The 12,940-nt window shown below is 39.1% G+C and overlaps 1 protein-coding gene across 4 annotated transcripts in view; it reads left to right on the forward strand.

Annotated features, from left to right (window-relative positions):
* The first annotated feature begins 5,319 nt into the window (after window positions 1-5,319).
* Window positions 5,320-12,940, forward strand: part of FBLN5 (fibulin 5) — a 55,740-nt gene continuing 48,119 nt past the window's right edge. For 2 of the 4 annotated variants that reach the window (XM_040600020.1, XM_040600019.1), the window contains exons 1-3: window positions 5,320-5,532; window positions 11,166-11,232; window positions 11,981-12,041. The gene's annotated coding sequence lies outside the window, so the exon portion shown is untranslated. The remainder of the gene's footprint in view (window positions 5,533-11,165; window positions 11,233-11,980; window positions 12,042-12,940) is intronic. The other 2 variants (XM_040600023.1, XM_040600021.1) reach the window with 2 other exon arrangements.

The following is a 12,940-nucleotide window of genomic DNA, read 5'->3' on the forward strand; positions in this document are numbered from 1 at the left end:
TTTGTTTCTGCATGCTGTGAATCAGCTCCGTTTATACAGTAACGTATGAGTTCGAGAAGGTCAATCTAAAACCAACCAAGGATAATGAAGATCTTCGGAGTTTCTCATGAAGCTACTTGGGACAGAAAAAAATCTTTTACAGGATAGACAGAAGAGGCTTCGGTCCTTAAGTGCTAGGAGGTCTGTTGAACTGCGGAGAAAATCCGCACGGCTTAGGAGGTTTCCGTTCTACGGCTTACTCCACAGCTACATTGGTGAGTTTTTTGTTGCTTTGTTAGAAATCAGATGCACTCTGTGTTCCAGGCAGTATTTTTGCACTGAAAAGTGCACAACTACTTCATTGCCTTGTTTCTTTCTTCCCTCTCAGAGTTTCACAGGCTATTATAAACCTTCAAGATTTGTTTCTATTGAAAGATTAGTGGATATATTTTTTCCTCTAATTTTTCTTCTGGGTTTACTTTGTGCTTGATAACTGTTTTGTATATATTTACCTTACCGGTTTCCCACATGTAAGTACATGACTCATGTAGTCTGTCCTGTTAATTGGGTGGGTCTTTCACACGGCAGCGGGGTGAAGCAGGTGCAGTAGTTGAAAATTGTTGTTCTTCATTTAACTTAATTGTTCTTTTTTGTCTTGCTCTTGCAAGGAAAAAAAGAGAATGGTGGTCCTAGTTTTGGTTTAGCAAGCTGTCAGTTATCTTCAGTGTAACAAGCAACAGTTCTAGTAAGGAATTAATTTTGCAGGCTTTACATACTTTAGACTCATTTTTTGCAGTTGTTTGCTCATCCTGCATTCTATGCAAAGGAAGTAACTGGTTGATCTTTCTAATTTACTGTAAAAGAATACAGAGTGTGTGGGGATTTTGGCGTGTGTGGGTTTTGGTTTTTTTTAATTAAACTCTCCTGCATGAAACCAGTTAGTCAGTCATGTAATTTGTCACATTGTGGTGACCAGGGTAGAAAAAAATTGTTTAACAATCATCAGTTCCCAGTCTGCATTCTATTATTGCTTCTTATATATGTTCTTGACCCATTTTGCATAGTTACTGATAAGGTAGGCTAGCTGGAATATATATAGCAGTGACTGAATGAAGTGGAAAAGACAGAATGGAAGATTCTTGCCTTGTAAATATTTTCACCTCACGAAAGCCTTGCAATTTTAAGCCTTGATGTCTTCTTCCTGCCAGTTTTGATGACTTTATTGCCACATTATTGTATAAAAGTTCAAGAATAATATTCTTAAGTTGTTTAATCAGACATATTTGTAAATTTGATGTTGTATCCTCCCAAACACTCCCAGTTTGGAAGTAGCTATAACTAGAAAAAAATTAAGATTTTTTTTTTGTCACATACTTGAAGAGAAAATAAAAACACTTGTTTAATATGGAGAGGTATTAGTATACTGTGGAAATAGCAGGGGTAACAGCTTTATGCGTTCTTTCAGAGAGAAGTCAATTTATCTAGACTTGATTAATCTACACATTCAAACCAAAGTAGTCTGTGTCAATATACTTCTGTCAGTATTTAAAAAAATACATAAAATATATATATGTATATTCGCATATATGGCAGTGGTAGCAGTAAGGCTTAAGAAATTAAAACCACTGTATTTGTTTTATTTTGGGTCTTTTTTTTTTTTTCTTTTTCCTTTTTCCACTAAATTTGTTTGTTACCTTGAGTAGTTATCTTTCAGGTGGAAATCTTCTAATCAACTTTCTTAGAAAATAGTGTATAAGAATTACCACCCTACAATTTTTGTTCTCTTGTGTTGTGCCATTATATACTGCTGAATTTATTTGCAGCCCTGCAAAGCTTAAATATAGAAACCGGTCTTCAATAAAAAATAAAGAAATAGACAGCTGCTGCCATTTTATTCAAAGGAAAAGTAATTTGTACGTGGCATGTTGTTTACAGTAGTAGCAACACTGAGTCTTAGACTCTGTGTTTGTCTCAAGCTTATAGAAGAGTATGGCATTCTAAATTTCAGTATCTGAAAGCATCACCTATCAAATTCTGAAATACGTATAGTAGCAAGTAGTCATTAAAACATGTTATCAGCGTAAGTGTGCAAGAATTTTCAGCAGTTGTTTGCTGACCTGTTGAAAGGCTAATTTGGACAAACTTATTCCAAATTTGGGAGTTCAGCCATGCTGCTAAAACTCTCAAACTTATTTTGCCAAGCAGAGGAAAATGTTATCAAGTGATTAAAGGCTTGTTTTCCTTGTAGGAAATAACAACTGGAAGATAACTGTCCTTTTTCAGATATATATATATATACACACACACACATATATTAAAAGGGGCATTTATTATTCAGTAAGTGCCCATAATAAGTAATTTGGAGTCATTCTGTGCCACCTTATTGAGCTTGTGGCATTGCTGTTTAAGTCAGATTTCTTTTTAAATGTTCACAGCAGTTGTACATCATCCTTGGGCACTGATAGTGAATTAATCTTTCCTTACCCTTGTAGATATGATAGCCGTTAAACAGCTTCTCAGATTAGATTTTAAAATTAGTATTGCTTGCACCCCAGTTTCTGGCAGTCTGTGCCAAACTGCCTTTGGAAAGGTTAACCTTTTTTTGGTCTGTGTTGGCCAGCTAATACTACTGTGAGTACCCATTATTAACACCAAAAATGTTTCCCAGGCCTCTTAAGCAGACTGAAAACATTTCGTAGCCATTTTGAGTTCTTTTACTCCTTGGGTTGTTTGGGGGTTTGTTGTTTGTGGGATGTTGTTGTTGGGGGGTTTTGTTTGGATTGGTCTCATTGGGTATGATACACAGATGTTTCCCGCTTCAAGGATGCAGCTTCCTTGCTACTCATAGTTCTGGCTATGTGGAATGTTACACCCAGAAAGAAAATGTCCTTTTTTTAAAGTTTGCTTCTGCCAATTCTGTTTCATGCTTATTACCACTGCAGTGGTATTTTCTTCCAGTGTGAATGTACTCTAGAGTTCCTCCTAGAACTGTAAATTATTGCGAATGTCATAGTATCACAGCTGGGGTGGCTCTTGTGGTTGCAGAAGCTGAGCACGTATGCTACTAGATCATCTAACTAGAGATAAGAATGTCTTTCAAATGTTTGCATGTAGTTGTGGAGTTTGCAGCTGAAAATAGTGACATTTTAAATTGTTAAAAGATGCAAATCCACAGGAAGTCAAAAGTTCAAGGTAAAAAAAGGTGTGATGGAACATCAGAGATGGTTTGCTCTATTTCTGTCATTATTTATTAGGTAGATTAGAAAAACACAGCAGTCAAGGAAAACATGAAAGTAGTAGCATGGTCCCAGAAGACTTGTTTTTCAGTGAAGTGAGAATAAATTAATCTGATAAATTTAATACATATACATGTTGATCAAATTTAACATTGATTACCCAGAAAAATTCAGAACTGTTCATTATACTCAAAAGAATAATTCCTATTGTAAAGATACAGCATCTGTTAATAGGGACTGGAGCTTTACCACATTTTTAAAAAGGTCAAACTCAACATCTTCTCAAGCTTGAAGGAACTTCACTGTATATACAAATGAGGAAATGTCACAGCTAAGGTTACGCCTTCACGACCGTTCAGCCACGCGCCAGCTGATCTGAGCCGCAGACACTGACACCAGCCCAGGTAACCACATTTTCAATAGGCAGTTTATGGTCATCAATGGCAGCAGCTGCACAAACCTCTGTAGCAGTGTTCCATTCTGCCAGAATTTTGCCCTAAATCGGTAAAGAAAAGATGGCTGCAGCTTCTTAGTCAACGACAGAAGCTGTGGCCCGAGCTGGGTTCCTTACCTGAGATCGTAGAGGAAGGATCCCCTTGGGTTCTTGTTGTTTTGATTTATACTGGGAGAAAAAACTTGCCTTTTCGTTAAGTGACTGACAGACTTTGGATCTTACTGCATATAGCTAGTCTTCCTCAAACTGTCTATTTGCCGTCAAATATTAGGAGTATAAACATATTTCCCTTGGAGTTATGTAGACATGAGTGTAATTTTTTTTTTTTTTCTCCTACAATCCTAAAACATGTACAATCTCAGATTGTGGTTCTAATGCCCAGCCAGGTGGAAGAGAGCCGGGAAGGAAGCATGTGTGTACACAGGAGTGCTTAATCATCTGCTAGTGCGGTGTATTCTAATGGAGTCCAGCTTTGCTTTGGCAAGACCCAGCCTATCTTGGGACTTGCACTCCTTGCTCTGAAGGAACATATGGGGAATATATTCCCAGGTTCTCTTAAGTATTTTTATGGTTCGCTGCTATGTGCAGAGTCAGTGGCAACAGAGGAGTTAACATGTTTCATGAAGGTGTGAAAATAAGTCAAACTAGCAAACACGTGGGAAAACAGATTTCCTCCCTGACTGAAGACACATTAATGCACAATAGTGAAACCCAGCTATAATGTTTGTACGTGGCGTATATTTGAGTAGGTCAATCACATATGTCTTTTAGGGCCTGTATGCTTATGTGAGTTAAACTTTAACCTAGTCTGTTGAAAAAAGGAGACTATGCGCTTCCTGCAAGCAGGTGAGATGAAATGGATTTCCTGGCATCCATACTCCTTTGCTGAAATCTAACTAGAATGTGCATCTGACAGCAGAAAATTTGAAGGTGAGGGTGTGTTTTCCTGAAGAAAAGGGTGTTCTTTGCCACCAAGGCTAGAAAATGTCTTTCTGAATGTATTTACGATTTGTCAGTATCAAGACAAAACCAAAAATAACGAATATCATTTGGTGTGTGCAATGTGAGAGTTTTCTTCCTACATCTTCCCGCAACAGTAATAAAAACAATTATATATTTAAGAAAAGAGGATTTCTTGTATGTCTTGCATCAAAACCTTCCCGGCTTCACTTTTGTTAGTACATTTGCTTCTACTGAAGCGTGTGAGACAGGCTGTGGTCTTCTGCTCATCCCCAGAAAAATACAGCTAGAGGTTGCATGCTTGCCTTTTAACAGCCCTGACTATATGCCTCAGGCTTTGAGAAGACCGTTGTTGTTCCTAAGAAAGCCGTGTTGCCATTCAGTCTCACTTCTTCACACGGCTGCTGAACTTGTCAGCAGCAAACAGTTTTGCATGTTTTGCACTGAGTGGGAATTGTATGAGTGAAAGAAATTGTATGTGGAGTTTGACAGGGAATAGACCAGAAATCATAATTCCCTGTGGCTCAACCTAGTTTTCAATGCTTGCAATTAACCATTTGTTTTAGTGAGAGAACCGTTTAAGATGTATTAGTCTGTAGGAATAGTGGGAAAGGATTATAGTATTTGAGTTACGGTCAACTATTAGAGGTTTTCGTTAATGATTGACAGAACAGAATTTAGAAGCCCTTTCACATGTGTCGTTTCAAAAAACACTGACAGATTACAGAGCAATGATATCAGGGAAACAGACTGCTTATGCATATTTTGTGTGTTTGTTAACAAAGTGAGGACGGCTGTTTCTTGCTGTACAAGCAACCTAGAATGTTTTTCTGTCTCTGTGTAAAGGAAACCTAACTCTTCAGAGAGCGGTCTGGACGCTGAATATCAACCAGTATCACGAAGGTAAGAGGAATCCTGGCAATACTTCTGCGTGCTTATCCCTAAGGTTTTAATTTGCAACGTCAGATGCTGCCTGTATATCCCTCTAGTGAATTTCAAGATGGTTATGCAAGATGGGTTGAATTGCAGCATGACCAGGTTTGGGGCACAAACCAAAGAGATTTTACAGATTTGAGGCAGCTAGGAACTATTATGTCATTATGAAATAGAAACTATTGGCCATCACTGTAGCGCATCCCCTTCATATCTAATAGTTGTTGATGGAATAATTAATAGTCCAAGGGCTCAGGGAAAAGAAGCACATAACACAGTCAAGATAGTGTGTATTTTGTCATTTGGCAGCTATCTGCAAAGGCTGTTCTATCAGGCAAGCAAAGCTGGATGATTGATCTTGACCTAGTTAAAGCAGACTGGTTGTAGCCCCTGACTGCCTAGAATGGAAAGCACTGCTAATCGCAACCCTCTGAGAACAGGAAGCCAAGGGTTATAATGCTTCAAATCTAAACTTTTGTAAATTAGGGAGTAGGGAGCTAAGGACACACTAAGGTTTTGAGAATTTGACCTTTCGATGCTGCCCAGACAGACAGAAGCCCATGTTAAGTTCGGCAGAGGCAACTGGATTTACTCTGCTAAATAGAGGTACCCTGAATTATACTACTTAGGTACCCAGAATCATGGTTCCTGAACAGTAAATATAGTATTATCAGTAAAAATATATTTAAGCAGCAAAGTGGCAACTGGATGTAAACAGAGCAGTAAGAGGCAGTAGCAGTTTTAAGCAAATAAAGTGAGGTAGATAGGAATATTAGTTCCTAAATGGGAACATGTATAAAAGATGAGAGCTGCAAACGGTATTTCTCGGGAGAGTAAGTAGTGACCATGAGAGTGACCCTGAACACTTTCAGGTACAGGTGTCTGAGAAACTGCCTATAGAAAGAGAAATAAAGGATTCAGCTAGTCATAGGGGGAGCCAACCACATGAAATGCTGGTTGTAAAATTAACCTTTATGTAAAAATGTTTCCCTGTCTCCTGCAGCAGTTTTCTCTATTGTTATAAGGTATTAAGGTATTTGAGCGATGCTTTTGTTTGTAATAAAAGGGTGTTTTCAGAATTACAAGAAAATCACAGAGTTGATTCTGGTGCGTCCGTATGTTTTGGTTTACATGCCATACCATGGTTTCAACAACAAACTGTACCAGGAGTAAAACTATAGTAAAGAAAGTGGCTTGAATGGTAGACTGGAGCACTGAAAAATAGTCATCAAAACTGAAACTTATTCTGGAAATAGAATTGGAAAATATTTAGACTGAGTTTTGCTCTGTATGCTCAAGTAGTGGGTGCCAATAAAAATGAAGGCAAACAGAAGACTGCTTTATTTTTGACAATAGGAGCAGGAACAGATGTTTAACAGTTTTCAGCTAACTTAGAGGAGGCTTATTATGAAACTACAAAAATTTGAGGAGTACAGGATTCTAAAGAAAACCAATGAGTCATAACTAGGCTTGCCAGATCTGTCTGGACCCAAACCCAGACTCTGAATAGCACATTGTCTGCAGAGGACTCGGGATCAAGGACCTGCAGAGTGCCATCTGCAGACAGAGGTCTTGTGGATGGTACCTCTGTCTTCACTGGGCTCTTGACAGAATGATGATTGTGGGGTGTTGCCCAGAACCTGCCTACTTGGACTGGGAGCCCTCAGCACTCTGGCTGCCATGTTCTTCTCCTGAACTCGATAAGTAGTTCCAAATTCCTCGTACTGGTACTTTTAACAGATGCTTTGCGGGCAACCTGAAGCCTGCACTGCCCCAGCGAAATGTGACTAGTAAATCTAGTTCAAGAAAAGGTTTTCATTAGAAACTAGAAAGGAATAGGGAAACGTCAGAAATCATCGCAATTGATCAAAACCTGAAGGGCCAACCTTCCAGTTCAGGAGGTATAAACAAAACTCTGGTGAGAGGCCAAATTGAGCCTGTAACTCACAGGATGAAGGTTATGTGTGCTCTGTCACAGTGACGTGGTCTTGACCTTGTGCTTGGCACAGAGTCCCCTAGTTGCCCAGGCTATGACTGCTACCAAAAATAAGAGTACAGAGGAGAGGAGATGGATTTAGTGTTGAAAAGTTGCACTTCAAAAAGCAGTTGGACTTACCTTCTTGGGTCCTTCTCTCTTTCTCCCCTCCATGGTCTTCTAAAGGTGTCTCAGCAGACCTCCTAATGGCATGTGTTAGTGCCAAGATTGCTGGGAGTCTTAGCCAGACATAACTCGGCTTCAGTGCCTGTTCCGTGGTCCCTTTTTTGGGCTACCAAGGGTGGCCACAAAGGCTGTATATTAAATCCTAGACATAGAAAGAAATAGTAAGTATTATACCTGAATTCCCAAGTTTATGCTGGAAAAATTTCATGTTTGCTATTTACAGATGCCAGTTAGAAGTTGACTGGAGCCAGTTTCAGCTGCATGGAGTAAGAGAGTAAATGTAAAACGAAGTCCATATACCATGGATCAGAGCTAGTTTTCTGAGATATGTAGTTGTTAAGGACAATCTCCAAGAAAATGCATGCCTAAACCACCAACACTAAGTCTCCTGTGCTGTGCTACTGATTTGCCTGATATATTGGATTTACTGTTCTGTATTTTATTAAGCGTTATATGGAAACCTATTAAATACAGTATCTTATTTGGTACCTTCTCTTTTTCTATTACTAAGGACATGTTGTGAGAGATTACAGTTATGATAAATAATTCAGCTGTTACATACCTTTACATTTAATTCACTTAAAACGCTTAATTTCTAAATGTCAAGTGAGTTCTGATGAATTGTTACTCTTAGTTTTCTTGATTTGTTTCACAACCTCTCCTGCTGGCACTTCAATTTTAGGCAGATCCTTGCAAGTATGATTTTTTTGTTTGTTTTTAGTTCTTCTGGTTTGTTTGGTTTTGGGGGGTTTTTTTCAATTCCACTATGGGAATCTCTTGAAGTTTCTCTAGCAAAGAGAGATGAAAAAGAATCACTTAACTTTCTACTATGATTTTATCTTTTCTAAGTACTATTTTTATACCTTGTTCATCTGTTGGCTTTGCAGACTGTTTGGCAGTTTTCCTGCTCTTGGTGTGTCTGAAAAAGAATTTATTATTAGCTTTTATGCCTCTTACGATTTGTTTCTCAAACTTTCTTGGCCTGCTTTTCTGGTTTTTACGTTTAACCTGTCAGAGGTTTTTTTCCTTTCTATTTTCTTCATCTGGCAAAACTTCAGCTTCTTGAATTTTGCTTTGAAACAGTGGATGAAATGGGGACTGATTGCTTTGTCAGGCTCCAGCTATGGGCTTTGTTAGCAGTACAAGTGCCTCTGTTGGGAGATGGGTCCAGTTCCACTGACACTTCACATGGCTACTTGAGGTTCTGGTCCCCTACAGCACCCAAACAGACTGGAGCCCCTGGGAAGAGCCAGGCTGCTTCTGCAGGGGGAACTCCCAGTACTGAAAACCAGCACAAGCAAAGCAAAAGCCAACAGATTAAAAAGAAAGAAATAATCTGCTGTAAACTGCATCCTTATGCCAGACTTTGTGAGCACTGCAGCACACGTACAGCAGAACTAGCAAACAGCAGTACATGCCCTGCTCAGTGGAATTGCTGCCTATAGCATTCTGAATCACTTCCTTGTAGCAGCCCTCATTGCTGCACAGCAGCGAATAATGAGTCTGAAAACAAATAGACAACACACATAATTTTTATCACCCATTTTCGTAGCCAGTTTATTTCCAAACAGCATGGTTAACTTGTAAAACCCCAAAACTAAACAGGTAAATTGTGAAATGGTGTAATCCCTGCTACAGGAATAAGTAAATTAAGTGTAGTATTTTCTAAATGGGAAAAAAAGTTTATAAATGTCTTCTGGTGTTAGGAAAGCAGTTGAGTAAGTACAAAATAGTCAAAATTATCCCTCTCCTCATATGGAAACTTTCTGCCACTCCTATATTTGTCTAACATACAACCCTGGAAATCACAAGATAAGGAAAAGATCCAAAAACATGGGCATCTTTGCTGATATTTTTATTGGAAGAAGAAACCAGAAGCCTTTGCTTATATGTGCACCTATAAGAGTGAAGCATGTTTTAAAAGGGAATGTTTTTCACCACTTGGAAAGAAAGAAGCTCTGGAAGAGCGGGCTGATGTCAAGTATTTTTCTGCTCTGATTCATCAGCAGGGTTCTGGCAGGTGCCCTTACAAAAATAGTGCACATACTTGTGAACATCCAAACATCCCCGTTGAGAGATGGCATTTTCACAGACTTGTTTGGGCTTGGTCAAAACCTGAAGTGTTTGATGGAAAATGCAGAATATTCTTGATGGTACAAAGAGTATTCTTTTGGTTGCTTTGGATAAAAACAAAGTGAATTGCATAAGCAGACTGAAAGAAATATCAAAAAGGAAAAAAAAGGAGAAAAAAAAAAAAAAAAAGGACAAACAGAAGGGAGAAAGGATGCCCAACTGAATCTGGGGGGAAAAAACCAAACCCTTGGCCAAAATGTAAATTCCACGTGATGGAAATAAAGTACCTGGGACAGGAGGAAGCATGGGTGGGTCTGGTGTTTTCCTAGTACACATGCCCCAGCAGATGGGGAACACTGCCAGGTTGTCCTGGAAGGGTGAACTACTGTCTCCAGCCAGCTGCTGTAACGTGCGGCTTGGTGCTGTTGTGCTATGGATGTGCCCAGCATGTACGGTGTGGTGCGCAGGTTAGTAAAGAAGTTGCAAAACTGCAAAACGCACTGCGGTCTTGAGGCATTTAAGCATAAAATAAATCCATCCGGAATAGTTCTAGGGGAGGTTTTAGTACATACTTCTGTCTGGTTGTAGTTGGAGACTAACAGTTTACGTATCCCAGGTACTTGTGAAGACTGAATGTTGGTTTGCTCAAATAGTGAAGCGGACTTTAGTCTTGGTCCAGAAGTATTAAGAATTTAAGGTCTTTATTTATGGAAAGTAATTCTTAGCTGAAATTTGCCATAAAGGATTTACATTTGTTATTCGAGGAAGCTGATAAACATCTTGTCGCAGGATTAAAGAGCATTGTTTTCAACCACAAAAAAGCAGAGGAGAAAAGGTGGCAGCCTAGCTTATGTGCATGTCAGTCTTCTAAAATAAACAAAACCAAACTGAAGTATCTGTCCAGTTTCAGGCAAAATGTGAATTGCAGTTACCAGAGCTATGCTCAAGGGTGAGATTCAACAGGGGAAAAAAGTGTAAGTATTAACGGTGGCTGGGGCATCATCATCTTGGATACTCACATTAACTCAAGGGGAAGGTGTGACCTCTCAAGATCTTTTGTCTTTAGATATAGCAAGATGTTTTATGCACTTCTTATGGGAAAATAGTTTTAAAAGCATAAATGCCAGATGCGTTTAAGGATTGAAAATTCAAGAATGTTGTACACTGTTGGAAATTCATAGTAATAGGAAGGGACCTGCTGAGAGTTGTCCCATGCACCAATACTCCTGAGAAAGGTTCTGTACTTTTGCTGGGTAAGTTATAAAAAGCTTTTCATTTGTTTTCTTACCTTACCTTTGTTGGAGAAAAAAAGAAACCCTGAACCATGCTGAAGCATTCTTGCAAGAATATTACTCTTTTTTTGCCTCAGGTGGCCTTCCTAGAAGATGCTGCAGCTAAAGAGGTGATCATGGCTATCAATCTGGATCTCACTAAAGGTAATATACCTGAAATAATTTTGTCTTACAGCAGATGCATTTCATTGAGCACAAGTTTAAGCTGTTTGGTATGTACCTGCTAGATTCTATTCTACTATTCTTCATTTAATAGGCTGATTAATGATTTCAAGACAATAAAGTGGAGTCAGATGCTAGTCCATGTTTAGTGTTGTGACATTTCAGAATGGACCCAGTGGTGCCTGGGTTTTCAACTGATAACTTCTTTCCTAAAAGAAATTGTGCTGTTAGAAACCAGTATCCGAGTGACCACAGACCTTTAAAGATAGTAACGACTATAAGATGTAGAGTTAGATAAAGAAAACCAAGAACTTTTAATTGTGTGGTCCGTCTGGTAGGGTCCTCTGAGACCATCTGCTACAACATTACAATGGCGCTCTGCTTACTGTTCCTGGAAAGCAATGATACTGTCGGTGGTATTGCCATCCCAAAGGAGTGCATGCTTTAGATAAGTGACATCCCCATACAGGAAGGAAGGGACAGATGCTGTATTAGCTCTTTTTTGGTGGTAACTGTGCCATGTTGAGGCAATTGAGCCCCAGGGGACTCAGGCACAACAGGAACTGTTATACTTTCTCCTTCCTAAAAACAATAGTGTGAGCTGCAGATCAACACATGATATCTTGGAGACTCTACACGCCGAGTACATTTTAGTTAGCACTAGTGATGTTTTTACAATTACATATGTTAATTTTCACTGTTAATTCTTGCTTGTGTTATGTTTGGCTAGGAAAGGAAAATACACGTGGGACTGTGCTGCTGAAGCTTCTGGCCTGAGCCATCTGGAACAGGTTATTGCATCGATCATGTTATGAGATGGCCATAACAATTCAGACACTGAATGAAGCAGACTTCAGCTGCTGTGTGAAGTAGTCCATCTTTGAAAAAGGCAAGGAAGCCCTCCCCAAATGCCGAGAATTTGCAATTAAGTTCTTTCCTGGGAGGTGGAAGAAACAAGTCCTACTCTTTTTTTTCAGGCAGAATTGGTGTTTGAGACCAAGTTTCCCATGTGTTTAAATCTATTCATGTGGCAGTAGGGTGAGATGTGTCTATTGCAAATCACTGTCTGTCGTGTGTTATATCAACATGTGACAATATCAAAAGCTTGCTTATTTGGCAGTCTCCAAGAACACTTAGATCAATCTCCACAGTCAGGCAAAAGTCCAATTTGTGAACCTCATGGAGCTTAGGTGCTATTAAAATGCAAGTGTATCTGCAAATGCCCAGCAGTTGTGCTCTATGTGTTTCACCAGTTTTGCTGGTAGAAATTTTGATTCTGTAAGGTTTGGTAGGAGCAAAATGGGTGCTTTAAGCATCTAAAGCTTGGGCATATAGGGCCTTAAAGTGTCGCCTCCTGGCAAGTTCCTTTAGTGAATTCAAGTCTGTATGGCTGTATAAAAGATGTCTAAGACTTGGCACTTAGAATGACTTTGGTCTTGCACACCTACCACCACACAGATATGTGTGATTTGACTCTGCTCCTGCAGTTTGATGAAGTCCTTGAGAACTTCAGTTCAGAAAGGGTGAGCTTTAAAAAATGGCAAGAACATCAAAGAAGGGTGTTCGACAGATGTAGTTCTGGAGAAGTGTAAGTGTAATATTAGAATTAAAAAAGGAGAAGAAGTGTTGTAAAAGTTAGTAGATAAGGACTTGTTTTTGTATGGCAGATTTTTTGTCCAGGAATGTTGAG

This window comes from Falco naumanni, chromosome 7 (assembly GCF_017639655.2).
Source record: "Falco naumanni isolate bFalNau1 chromosome 7, bFalNau1.pat, whole genome shotgun sequence".
NCBI classification, from domain to species: Eukaryota; Metazoa; Chordata; class Aves; order Falconiformes; family Falconidae; genus Falco; species Falco naumanni.